This window comes from Bombyx mori, chromosome 10, assembly GCF_030269925.1.
Source record: "Bombyx mori chromosome 10, ASM3026992v2".
Taxonomy (NCBI): Eukaryota; Metazoa; Arthropoda; class Insecta; order Lepidoptera; family Bombycidae; genus Bombyx; species Bombyx mori.
The window spans coordinates 4,349,333-4,363,121 of record NC_085116.1 but is presented as its reverse complement, the minus strand read 5'-3'; the positions used below and the strand labels follow the sequence as shown (position 1 = coordinate 4,363,121).

The following is a 13,789-nucleotide window of genomic DNA, read 5'->3' as shown; positions in this document are numbered from 1 at the left end:
TTTTAGTTACAATTGTAGTCTCACCTACTGTTAACGAGTAGCATGACTAAAACGGTCATAGACTTCCCAGTTCAATTAGGCTCATTCTGCTAAAGTCGTTTAAACTGATGGGATTAGTCATTTTCCTCAGAATATTTCGGGTCTTGAAAGATTAACTCATTCGACTATTGTACATACCAAATAACGTACCTCATAATTACTGTACGAAACATTTAAAATAAACTTATTGAATAGTTCTCATAAAAAAAGGAGAACAAACTCGCCGTCTAAAAAGAGAATGTGGATTGATTAACGAGAGTTGGCCCTAGTTGCTAAACAAGCCGTGGACTATTGCGGCGAGCTCATTAACATGCGAGACTCGGAGAATGTAGACAACAGCCCTTTCCTCCATACGCAACATGTAATAAGTACTATAGGCCATAATGTTCTCGGTGTGCACTATGTACATGACTAGCGTCTAAGAATGTATGCGAGAATTCCTATAACCTACGCGAATGTTCGCAAGATTAAGCAATTACACGTTGAGAGCCGTACGTGAGTTATCTCTCCTTCCGATTCTGCGGTAAAATTAGCCATATTAAAAATTCATTATACGAAAAATGCGTTGTATTCAACCGTTCATTCTATATAAAAATAAATAATATTAATTACTTCAATGTTCGTTCAATAATTTTGTTTTGCATTAAATTTCATTTCCCTAACTCACATAATAAGATAATTACTATCCACGTGTAGGTATTATCTGTCATTTTAACGGTCAATGACCGCTTTCTTTTCTTGTTACTTAACTTTATTATTCTTAAACTTTCTTATGTTTCTATTGCCACCAGCAATATAATTAACGCTTTTGACGAAATAATTTTTCTTGTCCGCCCGTCGAAATATCGTTGAAAGTGTAGAGATTGCACCCTACGAAAGTAGCGAGTCTCGCTCCACATGACATGTCGGACGTTGGATGTGTGTACGTACGGCCGCCTGGTGCAAAATGAATTTGCATTGTAAACATGCGATGACCAACGCATTTATATGCGGTCCGATTGACTAACGCTGTTCCATCCATCCATTCTCATTGCTAATGCTCATATTCTATGACTCGTTTCTATTTAAACACTTCTGACACGAGTCAGAAAGGTTTTCTCAATAAGAATTTTATTAATATTGGTAAAACGTATACTAACAAACAAGGAATATGACGCAATTACTTAATAATTCAATAATTTGTGACACGATCAGCTGTATTAAAACAATTAAAAGCCATGTATTCTAATATCGACCTATTGGTATATGAGAGGCTCCAGCCAGATTTTTGTTCAGCGTTCTGAAGAGCCATATGTTCCATGTTGAATGCTAGTATGAAAATGTAAAAGCGATGACGTCATCTTATATCTACCATGCACCACCCGTCTACTTCGTACGAACGAACAGCCTTCTATGGTAGACTTGTATTGACTTGCTTTGACTGGTATTATTACCTCTTATATTACTTATCACTTACCACCCAGTGTAACGCAAGCTCATTTTCCATAGCAATAGTAAGAAAATAGCAACACAAAACTAGAGGGCTATCAAAAAAAAAACTGATTTTTGATCGAAAATTCGAAGATTGAAAAGACATTTGTTAACATTATTGAAGATCAGTGTACTTCTACATTAACAGCGTGATTAATTGAAGTTGATAGTTATCACCGCGACCGTCATAACAGCATAATAACAATATTCATTATGTTAACAAAAGGCTGTTCTATCTCGAGTGATTCTATTTTACGGCCGAGTGGCTCCCTCCAGAGTGAGGGGTTGGACTTTAATAAAATCGTGGAAATAGGGGCTGCACTGGTTATGTCGCGGACTCCGATCGCGGCTTTGACATCTTTACATTTACTACGTCGCCCCTGCACTGCTTGTACCCAAAACCACACCCAAATAGTGTTTTTGAATTGCGCCGTAACCAAGTTCTTCAGTTGGAGGAGAATGTTGAGAAAAAATTCACGATCAGATCAAGCCGTGCTTGGTCTTGTTGTATAGTTGAAAAATTATCTGACAACATCTTCTTCTCTGTAATCAATACTTTCTTATTTAATCTTACATAACTTGAATGCCATGCCATGCCATTACAATGGCATGAATTTGCCATTATTAGGTACTTCTAAGGATGCGTTTATATTCTAATTTGGAATTGTTATCAGAATCGGTAAAACGAATTTAGAACTCAAACAACAAGTATACAACTTGTTGGTAATGAAAAATGAAAACTCCGTAATCCTATCAATTCAATGTCGGGAAGTTATAGTTGCGCAATTTTTAAGGAATTTCATTAGGAATGCTCGAAAATATGTCAAAAACAAATGAAAACGCAAGTCACGATTATCGAAGTTGCCGATGTTGTTTTGCATAGAAAATACCGTGTTTTAGTTTTATGACACGATATATTGTCCGTTGGAACGCGTCCAGATACGTGGCGGCAGATCTCAGGAGTTCCGGGACACGTGGGTGGTCGTCGCTTCTTAATAATTCGTCACTCATAATAACAAAATTGCGTACCGTTATCGTACTTGTTTATGTGCATCTTATAAAACACAATAAGATGTACATTTTCCTAAACATTTACAGTCAGGCGATGAGCCAGTCGTTGACCCAGAACGAAAGGAGTTAACAGAACCAGGTATTAATTCTGGCTTCTTTTCGGTTGCATATCAAATTGCATTACATGGTTTCCGTCCAGTGGAGCTTCGGAATTATCAGGCTAGGCCGTTCTATACCTATGATAGATATAATCGACGGAATTTTTTCGATACAATTCGAATTGCTTTCCGTCGATACGTACTTTGTAAATGTGTATCGTATTCATTCTATAATTGGGTTTGCGTTAAAAAAAAGGTCATTTGTTTTTTTTTTCACGCAGGGCCTTGAGCAAGATCTGCGTCATTCTTAGTAAAACGTCCATAGAACTCCAGTTGAGTTGATAACTCCAGCTATACTTTTACGATTGTCATAGAGATGATCATCATAAAAAATTTTTTTGTTGATGACAATGTTATTGTTCTGAATCTTTTTTTTTAAATATTCTAATAGGTTCCTTTATTATTTATTGATGAATCTAGTACGCGAGCGAGCGGCCTTCAATCGCAACTGCCAACGGTGTCACTACATTGTTGTTCGTCATTATCCCTCAGAATCCACCTCTTAAAAATTAACCGAATTGAATACATACGAAGTTAAAGGGCAAGAAACCCTTGATCTAAATTTTTCTGTCAGTCACAACCTATCCCGTTACGCCACGTGCCCTGCACAACATTGATTAGCACTCTCTGGATTTATAACATAATGTAAACTCATTTGTATAAAACCGTCGTAAGTGTTGAAATCCTTAATCTCTGGAACCGCGTTCATATGAGAAGTAGCTGAGAGGCGTAACTTAGAAATAGGTTGTTTAATAATGCAGCAATTTTCGTTCGTAAGATGATTCTTCTATTGCAATTATTACTATCGGGTATAAATTATGAACATGCCGATCTCTATCACAACACGGCGAAACTATTTAATTGACTACACACATGAACATCGATGCAGTAGGTATGTTACAATTAGATACCTTTTATTGAATCATATCTAAGACCTGCACGACCGTATAATAAATACAAAATACTTTTTTCTAATTAAAAGTTTGGGTAGTAGTAAATTTGATTAATTATGAATTTAAATTTCATCGTTCGCTAAAGACGGGGATATGTGTTCGTGCGACCGAACAGCGATGATTTTTACGTTTCTTCCTCACAATAGACTGTTCTTTTTGCGAACAAAAGTTCAACGAACGCGTGGATATTGCTCACCCGGCCTCCAAATTGTTTTAACATCTAAACGCATCTGTCTGGGAGTAAATTCAAACTTTGATTCCACTGAGTTTTTATGCATTTAACATGATAGATGTATAATACGAAAAAGTTTGGAAAATATATCATTTAAATAAGACCCCGGCAATCTATTTGTATTGTAAAAGTAACGTTGACAGTAACACGGTCCTTATATAAAAATAAGCTTAAAATATATAGCAATTGATGTAAGCACCTATTAACATTTAAGAAATTTAAGCATTGCGTACTTTTTGGAATTCTTAATCCAGGCGATCAGTCGGTACATTATTGATGAAAGAATAGACAAAGAGTTATTAATAAGTATCACACGTATGAGTAATGGGACGTAATTGGCAACAGAGGGTATCGCCTTTTAGTAAAGACTTCGTGACATCCGGCGTCTAACCGTAAATGTTATCAATATTATGTTTATTAAAATACTTAAATTTACAGTTAAAAACATAATAATATTTGAAATTACGTAAACGCGGGGCCAATAAGTTCATTAAAAGATTTAAAACTTTACGAACACAATATTTGATATTCGCAAATTCGCTACCAAATTGGGACTAAACTATTTTGTTAGGTTCCTGTTATATCTCGGTTGTTCACAATATTTGCTAACCCTTGAATTGAGAAAGAATTTTAAAATAAGCCTGGGATATACATAACTATAATGTATAACGTTAACAAATGATGGTAGAAATTCATCCAACCTTCCAATACCAAGATTTGAAATATAATTAAACCTTGCAGCAGCAGTTAGAGTCCACATAAATGCGTATAAAATAATGTATATCAAGCTATACATGTCGTGAATGATTTTGTGTAAGCAAGTCTGATTTTCAATTTGGTGAAAGCGTTACAATTGGTAATTGCTCTATGAGAATTGTCTTTTAATTTAATGCAAGTTTAACATGAACAATGTATTTATAAAGAATTGCAAGTGTTAAATGCGTAATAACTTGAAAAATATTGAAAACATGAAAGTCGGTTAGAATAATTAACCTTTTAAAAACAGGAACCACTTATAATTAGGTAGACCTCAGGCTCGATTGACAATTTTATGGACATGGAAAGAACTAAAAAAAAAGTACAATTTTTGGCCATTAGTTTGAAATAAATTATATTTAAAAAAGTCCCTGTTTCTACTTATGTTAACCAAAGCACAGGTTTTTATTTTGATTTAACTACTTGTTTGGGCCTATCCTAGAAATACTTATATCGATTTTAATGATTTAATTGGCAGGTAGTCGAAAAAAAAAACCCGTCGCTTGCGACGAAGGGCTCGACGAGCGAAATAACCCTCAGACACAGCCCACTGAGTTTCTCGCCGGCTCTTCTCAGTGGGTCGCGTTTCCGATCCGTTGGTAGATTCTGCGAAGCACGGTTCTTGCTAGGGTTCGCGTTAGCAATGTCGTCAGGTTTGAGACCCCTTAGGATACCTACTAGTTAAGGCTACGCTGAAATAGCCTCTCAAGGCTCTCAGCTAGGTAGGATTAACCACACTCTGTGTATAAAATTGTGTGGATGGATTATTTGACTGTGGAAAATCTCTAGCAGGTCTTGAAACCCGTGAAGCTGTTTAGACTGCATAATCCTAAAGTGTAAAAAGTATGCCTTCCTCCTGTAACTTTTCAATTATAAAGTGACGTCGAATGGAAACGGTTTTTTTTAATATAACAAGTACCTACACATTACGCTTGAATTTAAGGTACGACGATACGATTTTTTCTGTATTTTTTAGTGTAAGAAAATGTTTTTAAATGTAAGAAAGTGTTATGAACTTTCATTCAGCTTGCAGTAAGAACAATACAACAAAAAATAATCGAATAGGTATAAGTATTTACATAATTGAAGGCGTTATAGGCAGTTTTTTTTTCGTCAGGCAGATTTGGACAGCCTGTTGTTACGTCAGTTTTGCGGTAATTTCACGGCTGGCGATCTCTGAACTGTTTCTAGTGGAAAAGTGAAGTGCGAAGTTTCGGCGAGGTAGCGCAAGGCGCGGCGGACCGTAGCCGCTTCGGGGTCGTCGGCTTGATGTTGACGCTTTGATCATACTAGTGTTATCTTAATCTGCAAGAAAATAATAAAACTGCTTGAATCAAGTCCAAAAACTGTTCCGATTAAAAGTAACCATTTAGATCTATTCGGGATAAGTTTAATTCCTGATTTTGATAAGTAAAACATAAAAGTGGATTCTGGACGATTCTGCGGATGGCGACAGCCGGTAACATCTGGAGGGCGAAATGCGCGGGCGTCGGAGGGGCGCGCGGCTCGCGGGGTGCGCTCGGGCGCTGCACCGGGCTTCGCGCACCACTCGCCAGTCCCCGAGACACCGGCTGTGTGAACGGCCAACGCGATACCGGCTCCCCGCGAACCTTCCACGCTCTGTTCAGTGAGTGACTCCGCCGCCCGCCCTGACCCAGCGGTGTCCATACTCCTGTGTGCTGTTGACGTGTGAGTTTCCAAAACATCGTTTTACTCAGCGAATGAGCGCCGCGCAGCTCACCGGCCGGCTTTGCCACTTGTACCACACGACATCTATGTACATACATGAAGCCGGCCGGCCGGCTTTTCACTTAACCTCTTTTATCGTGTTGCAAATTACACTTCAAAAGTGTCTTGCCTTCTGTGTCCAAAACATTAATTTAATTTTTTGTAAATCAAAATATATTATTACCTATTGTATTTTTAGGTAGGTAATCTATATAAGATATATATAACCTGAAATAAGTGTGACCAAAAAAAAAATAACAAACATAAAAAATGGCAATGGAAATTCACAAATTTTTTTTTTAAAGTTTCGGAAAAGAGATGGAATGACCGATATGTGAAATTCTACTTACCTACAGTATTTTTTACTATAAGATTTCCATTATTCCAATGAGTCACGAGCACTGTTTTTAATATGTGACACTCGCACTTACCCTATAAAATGACTCACTACCAAATATTTCATTTTATTTATTTATAAGAATGACATGGAGTCACTCTAATAAGTGAACGAAAGTGTCATGTTTTTAATTATGATAATGATGGAATCCCAATTGGAAGGAATTATCACGCGATTCACAAATAGGAAAACCAAGGGAGCTGGTCGAAGTTATTTCTCCAATTATAATCGAAAAAGCTCGTTACCCTCGGTTCCCTACCGACTCCTCTGTTATAGAAACATCCAATAATGAAGCTATCACATTTTAATACTACTTTGGTGGTTATTTATAATACCTAAAATAAACAACATTGACCGATGGGTTGAAACAAGTTTAATAGAAACATAATAGTATTTATTAATATTAATAGTCTAGTATCTTATCTTATATCTTTAAACGAGCAATTATTGTACAAATACATATACATATAATCTGAATCTCGAAAACGGCTCCAACGATTTTCATAAAATTTCGGGATTTCGGGGGCGATAATTCGATCTAGCTACGATTTATTTTCAGAAAATGTTTTTTCGTGAAATGAAAATTCGTGTTTTCAATAATCAACTTTATCGATAATCTTGATTTTGACTTTAAATAAATAGCCAGTTCATATTATTCGTATTTCATCATTTTATCAAGATGTAATTCCTATTTAAATATAATTTCTAAAAAACACAATTTATATAAAAAACAAAAAACCGAGCAAAGCTCGGTCATCTGCTAGTAGAATTTAAAAGAACAAAAAAATTATAACTTAGAATTAGGTTTTATCATTGCGTGCAGAACTCATGCATAAATGAAAGCCTAAACCAAACGAAATTTCTATTTACTTTTTTATCTTCGTCACTCACCGTTTTTTGTGGAAGACGTACCTATGCTTAAATATGAATAAAAAACCTAAATGGCGCCAATTTTTAAACTCCTTTATCGTGTGATACGTTGGGAAAAGCCCGTGTCTGGATGTGATGACTTAATATTAGCTAGAGGTCCCGCAGTAGTCGAAATTCGACTATAATTAATTGGAATTGTAAGTTTGTATACTATTATGATTGTATTTTATACTTCTATAATCACAAATTTCGCCAAGACTACAATATAAAAAATATTAACAAAGGCAAACAATATTTAATCTATTCTCAATATGACAACAGACGCCAAGAACAAAAGTTTGACAATAAATAGTATGCATGCGTGTGTGCGTCAAATACATGGTCTGTAGTTTGTGTAAGTTTTTCTTTATTGATTTAATGTATCTTTTATGCATTATTAAAAAAAAATATTAGCATTGTGCACTTCTTCTCTATATTCTCTTTAAGTGTGGAAAATTTCATAGTCCTCCGTCCGCGCAATTTTCGTAAAAAGGGATACAAAGTTTTTGCTTCATTAATATATAGATACATCTTTCACTTATCTTTCACATACATATATTATTATGTATTATGTGGTTCAAGAGTTAGTGATTGTGTTTTAGTGAACCCTTTGGAATATTGGGGTTCTTCCAAGAGAATTTGTATCTTATCTTTTTGAATCTGATTTGTAGTATTTACCTTATGGAAGTAATGTAAGGAATTGTCTGACATGATCCTGTTTATCTTTTTACCATTGCACCACCTTATATAGAAGTTTCGTTTCGTTGGTATACAGATTAAGATAATCAATGCGCCTTTTGACCTATTTTTTGGGTTACAAATTTCAGGATATATTCCGATCGCTTTCTGTGGCTTTCTCTTTCTTATAGCTAGATTTGAAAAAAATACTAGGCTAAAACTAAAATTACTAGGTACCTAGACTGTTATCCCGGTATTACTGATATCCGTCAGCGACGTTAAATACATTTTATCGGTTGAGCGGTAGGTTCATATTATGTCTTCAATGGCAATAAAAAAATTTTTGGTGTTACTCAACAACCAATTACGTAATATTTGAGTTATTGCAATTCTCCGCCATTACAATGATTTTTTAATGTAAGTCGATCCAAAAATCTAACGATGGCTCTTTGTTTACTTACTACTTGAACTTAATACGCGGTAGGTATTTATATTGCACGTTTCCAACGGTCGTGCAGGTTGTAGTAATTAGATTTTCAAATAAACATAATTTTGATTTATAGATTATTTATTATAACTCTTCATTTGAATATCAACATTCAACAGATAGGTTAGATGTTACAAATGTTTGTTGTATATCCAAAGTTAATAGATATTCATGAAACGGAATTAGAGTTAGAATTTTTTTACAAAGAATTAGTGCCGATACAGGCTCTGCAATGGCGGCAACACGTATTTGCATGTAACTATTATTAAAGCCGCATCATTGTTTCAGTTTATCTTTTCTTTCTAATCTAGCAACAGGCAGTTAAATACGTTTGTTGCAAGCCATATTCCCAGACTATTACCGTTCGTACCGTCATTAGGTACAGTTGCACATGAAATATCTTGCGTTATTCGAGAGCACAATTTTGTGAGTCGCGCCGGCCGACGCTGTAGCCTCGATGGTTGAGATGAGAAATCACAGCAGTACCGCTACTCATTGATACGGTACTTTGTATAGTTCTTGATCTCCTCATAATACGTTCCATTTTACGAAAGCGGTCATTAATCACTATTAAAAGAAACCAAGAATGACAAAAAAAAACAGGGACCTCTTCGGTAAGGCGCGACGTACGCGACACGGTTAAAAAAAGAAAACAAATATTATTTTGTATTTACCATAGAGTATTGTGTTGCTATTTTGATATAAAGGGGGGTTTTGGTCTAAATAAGTAATTGTATTAATGTGATCTAGAGTTATATAGTCTGTAGTATTATTAGTTGTAGTATTAAGATTAGATATATCCTAATTTGTATCAAATCGATGTATCAGTATCTGATATTTAAATCCACAAAGAACAATAAACTATTTTTGAAAAAAACAAAGGGTGAGCTTTGGTATCATTGCAAGTCCGAACGGCATGGTGACGTCATGACCAGCTGTAGTCCGAATGAGGTAATGTCCCGACGCGGTCGTTAACCCCCTACAACCCTCCACTCACTCGCTGCCTAACATAGTACTTATTCCCATGAATAACTTATCGCATTATACGACCTGAACGCCAACGCCGACCTGGGGCAACCGGTCCCTGAAATACATTCTTTTCATATTACTTTTTATGTTTCTCTGAATTTCCTTTTGTCTTCATTTAGTATAAAATTCTAATGGATTTCTGTCATTGGTGGGCTTGAATAGTTTCCTATTGTTTTTTTACGCTTTTCGTCTGACTGCAGTGGATGACATGAATTGTTAATTTTGACTTTATGCAATGCCTATATTTGATCTGAACGGTTTCATGAAAAGTATAGTGGAATTTTCTATGGTTCGTATCCATTCGATACTAATATAAAAAACATAGACCTTTTGGAGCGAAATTCTTTTATAATAGAGATATTTACACAGGTAACACGTTTCACCCTCTATTTTTCGTATTAAAATAAAATCCCAAAGTTGTACTTGTGCCTGTTGTTTCGTTCGTGGTGTTAATATCTCGGCCCCTTTGCTTGTCACCCCTACCTGAATCCGGTTATTTCTCGTGGGAGTTGTGCAACAATTTAATAAGTGTGAAAATATCCACACAGCCAGCTTGACTTGCAAGTCTAAAACGACAGAGGTCCGGTATTATAATCATAAATTCCTGAGTAAATCCAATTCCAAAACATTTCCATCACACAGAAACACATTTTATGCTCATTCGCATACATGAAGATGTTTTATTACCACTTTTTCACGATGAATTTTCTCGAATACAGTACGGTGTGTCTGCAAAACTTAAGTGAATACATCGAGATATTATGTACTACGAGTGAATAAGTATTTTCGTTTGAAATTTCGTTGAACAGAATATTTATTCTATCATAAGTGATTTTAAGGTTAAGTAAGTTTTTGGTCAGTCAGTCAGTCAATCAATCCTTATGGTCTTTCCTATTATTAATCGAATTAATCTTTTCGATCTTTCGGTCTACCTGGTGTTAAGAGGTTACCGGAGCCCATAGACATCAACAAGGTAAATGTCGTCACCCGCCTTGAGATATGAGTTCTAAGTTTTATAGTATAATGACTGCCCCACCCTTTAAACTGTATTACTGCTTCTTGGCAGAAATAGGCAGGTGGTAATATCGACCCGTGCGAGATTACAATACGCCCTATTGCCAAAAAAATATATTATATTCTGATAAAATCTGTATCAATTTTTTACAAAGTACAATTTTACATTTTTATTCTGTAATCTGGCTATCCGTGGCAGCTGCATATTATGTATTGCAACCACGTACTATTGATTCCCTGAATGAGGGCTTGCAATCGAATCGTCTACGTGACGAAATGCCTCCCGTTGCGAGCCCTATTTATACTGATCAGACACGAATGGCTGCGCCTTATTTACTTTGTCTACCAAAAATAAAGCTTGAAACAACACAAAGCTGTTAGAACATCACGAACACCATTGAGTTACGACAATCGCGTTTGAAAACAGTCTTAGAAAGAAATGAAGCATCCCACGTCAAGTCAAAGGAGCTTATTAAAAGAGCGGGCCATCATCTCGAGCCGTCGATAAACAATAAGCAAAATTACGAACTTTCTCGTCTCTATTCATAAAAGTGGAAAGTTACCATTAGAACCGTTACCGTTTTACATTAATCGGTTTTATGCTTTACTAACGGAGCTGCCGTGTAATCGTTTGTAAGGGGAGACTGCCACTCATTAGAGTATTGAAGTGGTCCGTACATTTAAATTAAGGCTATGATAGTATCCCTATAAAAAACATACATATTATTATCTCTTGTGTCCCTATGTAAAATTTATCTGCCCTCAAAAGCAAATGTTCAATCTAAAGTAGTGTTTAATGCGAATGAGCGTAGCGCATCTTAAAATGTATTCAAGTTCACATTTCCCAGTAATAAGTTTTGTGTAGTTTTTGATTGTGACACATTATATTTAATTAATTATTTCATCCATTTCAATTTCAAGATGTATAAAATAAATATGTTTTGAACTTGAGAAAGCTTAATTTAGTGAACCAAGAGTAATATCAATTATTAAGTGGATAACGTTATTGTAATAAACGAGATTAATATTTAAAAAAAACTTACTTAAAAAACTTTTTGTTTTCTTTACGATTGAAGTCTATTAAAAATGTTAAATTACAAAACTAAAACAGTATATCTTTTTAATAATCTTTCATATGTTTTCAAGTTTTTAATAGAAACAAAATGCCTATAATTTAATAATCGTTGTATGGGTGTTATCGTGTTGACTAGAAAATAAATATATTGTAATACTAGCTGACCCGGCAGACTTCGTAGTGCCTCAATCGATAAATAAAAGACTTATGTATAAAATAAACTTAAAACAAACAAAAGGAATCTGTCCGACGGGGGACACATCAAAGGAAAAACAAAATTGTTATTTTTATTTAATTCCAAGCATTTTCATATTTATCTACCTTTTAAACCTTCTCTGGACTTCCACAAATAATTCAAGACCAAAATTAGCCAAATCGGTCAAGCCGTTTTCATGTTATGTCGTGACAACGGAAAACGGGTTTCATTTTTATATATATAGATGTATTTCCATTAATTCGTTGTTGGCAATCAATCAAATCAAATGCTCCATTTTTAATTTCGTTTATGTATGAAAATAATTACTGTATATATGTATACAGATTCTGTTCGTAACATCGTTTATTACAACTCAACGTTCTTAGTTTATTTTGGGTGTTAAAAAAGGATAAAAAAATTGCTTCCGACGTAAGTTTGAACCGTTAGCTGTCTTCCTAAAAATAGTAGAGCGTTCCACGTGTTCCCTGGAAGCGGCCCTTTCATGGTACGTATCTTTGTTTACTACACACGTTCAATGTACTTCTGATACTGTAATTACTATGTAACATAATTAGAAATTGTGTTGATGCGTGGTTTGATAGCGAAAAGTTTCGACCAAAACTTTAAGTACCTTTCGTTATCCAGTTGGTCGTGTTGTATAAAGCACATTAACAGCGCATATCGTGAGTTGGTTTTTCACTTTGAAGCCATAAATATTGATGGCTTGGCTCAAAGGTATCGCCATTCAATATATTTGCATGGGACCGATAGTGATATCCGATACAGTGAATTACTGCACGCAAATTTATTGTGCAGCATTTTGTACCAGAAACATACATCATTACCCGTCTACTTTAAAGATACACCATTTTAAATTCAGCCAGACGTTGCTTGTACGGGTTGTACGGTTGTTTGTGTGAGATGTCATTGGCGTAAAAGCCAGGTGTCTAGTAAATGCGCAAATTGTGTTTTCAAGGCTTAGGGAACACGCAATAAGTAGGATTCTAGATGAAACTACCAACACAAGACCCCTACCTACCCACTGGAATAAGATGAAAAATAATAAAATAAAATAAAGGATTACATTACTTGAATGACAGTACAATTATTGAAAGATGGCGATGAGTATACAAACGTACGATACATGTCATACGCTCTTGCTTCAGAAGCTAGTTACCCAAATTATAATATTTGCGGGTTTTTCAATCACACAATGTTAGCCCTATGTCGTGGAAGTCATTTGTGAATAGTCTGCCTGTGGGAATTGAAAGCCGTTGTAGAAGCATCGCTCAGTAACGAGTACACGGATGACGTATTCTTTAGGCCACGACGACTTCTAAAATTGGGTTTCTTAACTTTATTGCATTCCAAGCTGAGGAGAGTATTTCGGTTAAAGCTATCATTGAGTCCTTACATATAATGTGTCCTTACAGTGATCTATATTTGATGACCAAAAGTTTTAATGCAGATGTTAAGTTATGCCTCACGCAGCTTAAAAATTTGTTAACCTGGCTAAAAGCGTCCTTGCACCCTAACCCAATTATCTATTGGTTCTACCTTAATGACCATATCTCTCCAATTCAAGGTTTGAGCGAATTTGAGCAAGTTGGCCGTGTTCCGTCATATCCATTTTTATATTTCGTGTACAACTTTTTTA

At 35.4% G+C, this 13,789-nt stretch overlaps 1 protein-coding gene and 1 long non-coding RNA gene across 2 annotated transcripts in view; one reads left to right on the top strand and one right to left on the bottom strand.

Moving 5' to 3' along the window:
* Window positions 1-13,789, top strand: part of LOC101737962 (protein piccolo) — an 86,804-nt gene that overhangs the window by 32,122 nt on the left and 40,893 nt on the right. The gene's annotated exons all lie outside the window — the stretch shown is intronic.
* Window positions 3,893-7,093, bottom strand: LOC134199472 (uncharacterized). The gene is made up of 2 exons (XR_009973980.1): window positions 6,698-7,093; window positions 3,893-5,924 (listed from the first exon to the last, which is right to left on the bottom strand). It is a non-coding gene; the product is annotated as an uncharacterized LOC134199472 (long non-coding RNA).